This window comes from Myotis davidii, unplaced genomic scaffold, assembly GCF_000327345.1.
Source record: "Myotis davidii unplaced genomic scaffold, ASM32734v1 scaffold148, whole genome shotgun sequence".
NCBI classification, from domain to species: domain Eukaryota; kingdom Metazoa; phylum Chordata; class Mammalia; order Chiroptera; family Vespertilionidae; genus Myotis; species Myotis davidii.
Genome location: NW_006299479.1, coordinates 3,780,312 through 3,783,191, shown reverse-complemented (window position 1 = coordinate 3,783,191; position 2,880 = coordinate 3,780,312). Strand labels below are relative to the sequence as shown.

At 50.6% G+C, this 2,880-nt stretch overlaps 1 protein-coding gene across 3 annotated transcripts in view; it reads left to right on the top strand.

Moving 5' to 3' along the window:
* Positions 1-2,880, top strand: part of PKNOX2 (PBX/knotted 1 homeobox 2) — a 295,550-nt gene that overhangs the window by 259,845 nt on the left and 32,825 nt on the right. The gene's annotated exons all lie outside the window — the stretch shown is intronic.

Here is a 2,880-nt window from a genome sequence, read left to right as displayed (position 1 = left end):
AATACATACAATCTAAGTTGGTAGAGGCAGGAGAAGGGACAGGCCAGCATGCCTTGCACATTTTGACAAGTATCGCATCCAGCCACCCCAGTGGGGTCTCTGTGGGACACAACCGTGCACGGGGCATGAGGCAAGAAGTTTATTTCCTCTTCCCATTGCTTGAAATCACCAAATCACTTTATTACAGATCTGAAAACAGCGCCCAGACTTCTGCTTGCTAATATTCTCTTGAAATAGACTCATTCCTTCAGAGTCTTATTGTACTTTCCCTTATGATCAAAATTAGCAAGAAACTTGCATAAAAGAGGACAATAATTGCTCAACGAGCATCTCGTTTGTAATTTATTAGTTTCTATTATTGTGGGTTACCATGGCGACGCTGCGCAGCCCGGGTGACGGGAGAGATGCAAGATAGGCGCCGAGGAGGCTGTGAGGCCTCACCAAATGGAGATGCACATTTTTATCAGTAATTTTCATGAAAATAATAAGTGAGGAGTTAATGAGATGGAAAGCCATCCTGTGGCTATTGTGAATTTTTTTTAAGTGTTGATCTAATTAGAATGCATCGGTCAGGAAAAGTAATGAGGGTTTAGTGCCTCACAGAGATGTGAGGATCATATCAGAAAATTAGCACAGTCTTTGGAAATAATCAGGTCCTTAGAGAGGTGCTGGGTTTCCCCTCCTGGGCCCTCCCAACTCTACCCCAAGCTCTGGTGTTGGGGGTGCACCAGGACGGTGGGGACAGGAGGAGGCCAGGGGGGTGGGCAGTCACAACGGCCCCTCAGGGTTGGGGCCCTGAGGCTGACGTGTGGGTCTGGGCAGCAGGGTCACTGTGGAGCTGGCAGAGACGCAGCGGGCTCTGGATGAGCAAGGTCTCATACGCTGGCTGTGAAGTCAGCCCCCGGGGTCCCCGCATTCGGTGCCTCTGAGATCCAAGGAGAGAGGAAGTACTTTGGTTCCTATCATGACCCTCATCAGATCTCTGCCTCCACGGAGCGGGCCCTGAGGCGGCCACTGCAGAAAGGCTCTGATCCACTCAGAAAGAAACAGACAGTCGGCAAAAACAAAGGCAGCAGGAAAGAGAGGCATTTCCCAAACTCGGTCTTTCCTTTCCTCTACAGCATCACCTACTTAGTCCAGGCGCCAGTGGTGAATAAGGTGATTGCACACAGGCTGCTGCCAGGGCTTCCTACCCTGCTCTCCAGCCTGCTCTGGTTGTCCTCAGCCTCCCTCACACACACACATGCACATACACAATCACACACACACACTCACATGCACTCACAGTCATACACTCACACAAACACACTCACACACAATCACACACATGCAGTCACATAATTGCACACATGCACTCACATAATCACACATGCACGCATGCACAATCACACATGTACACGCACATGCATGCATTTGTACAAATGATCATACATGCACACAATCACACACTTGCACACACTCATCTGTTTGGTGCCCCCCCACATCTCTACAGGACCAAATCCAGCGCTTCCCCAAGGGCAGTAACAGGGCTGCCCTCCCAGGGGAGCCTCCCTGGCACTCTACCCAGAATGGACTTTTCTCTCCCAACTAATAGCTGAGCACTTTGGGCCATTTGTGTGGTAATAGCACGCGTGACTCTATATTGTAATCACGTGCCTACGCCTCATTTTCCTCTCCTAGATCACAACCATGATTTGAATAGAGACAGTATTTTATATATTATTATGGCCCATGCCCAGCGGCCGTTGTCAGGGAGCCTTGTGCATGAGAGGCGGCCAGTAAGTATCTGTCAAAAGGAGTAATATGATGAGAAAGATGGCAAGAGAAAGCCAGAGGAGAAAGGAGAAATAGAAGAAAGGGAAAGGAAAAGGAAGACAGATGTCGAGGGTCTTGTTCAAGAGGGAGGTAGAGAAAGGAGTGGAGGAATTAGAGGAATGGAAGGCTTGGAGGAATTAGAGGAATGGAAGGCTTGGAGGAATTAGAGGAATGGAAGGCTTGGAGGAATTAGAGGAATGGAAGGATTGGAGGAATTAGAGGAATGGAAGGCTTGGAGGGATTAGAGGAATGGAAGGATTGGAGGAATTAGAGGAAGGGAAGGATTGGAGGAAAAGGGAAGAGACTCAGACCTGGGGAAGGAAGTGAGGTGATGAAAGGCAGAGGCAGAAAAGATGCAAGGAGGACCGGCAGCGATCTGAGATGAAGGATGTGGGTCAGTGCAAAGTCCGAGGTGTATGGAGAGCTGGACCGTGTGCTCTCCCCATCCACGTCCCTGGTCTCGCTGAGTAGGCTGTGGCTAGCATGGGCCTTCCAAGGAAGGAGCGACCCAGGCTCCCGAGAGACTTTCCAGTGGAAGAGGCAGCCTTGAGATTCGGGCACAGGAGCCAGTACAGAGAAGAGAGAGAAAACAAGTGTATGGGTGGATGCATGTGTGTGCACGCATGTGAGTGTGTGTGTGTACACATTCGTCATGGTTTGATCTTAATCCCCCAACCCCGAACTAGCCATTGAGAGCCAGCCTGGCCTGGAGGGGTGTCTCCCTCGGGAACATGATCCTGGGGATCAACATCCCTGCAGCCTGCCAGCTTTGCTGCAAACTGCTGGCTCATGGTTTTCCCTGCAGGCTAATCCCTCAGCCTTGTGTTGCAAAGTAGATGTTCTTTAATCCAAATGTGTCCCCCTCACCACCTCCTCAATATCATACTGTGCCCCCATCCAGCTCTGTGGGGTCAGGGCATGTTCCCCGCTTGGTGAGTTTTCTCTTTGGGGCTGCAACAGGGATGAGGAGTGAGGGAAACTGCTACTACCAAGATGCAGAGCGAAAAGTTTCAGGGACTCTCTCCTCGTCCCTGGGAAGCCATCCTGTGCCGCCTGCACCTGACA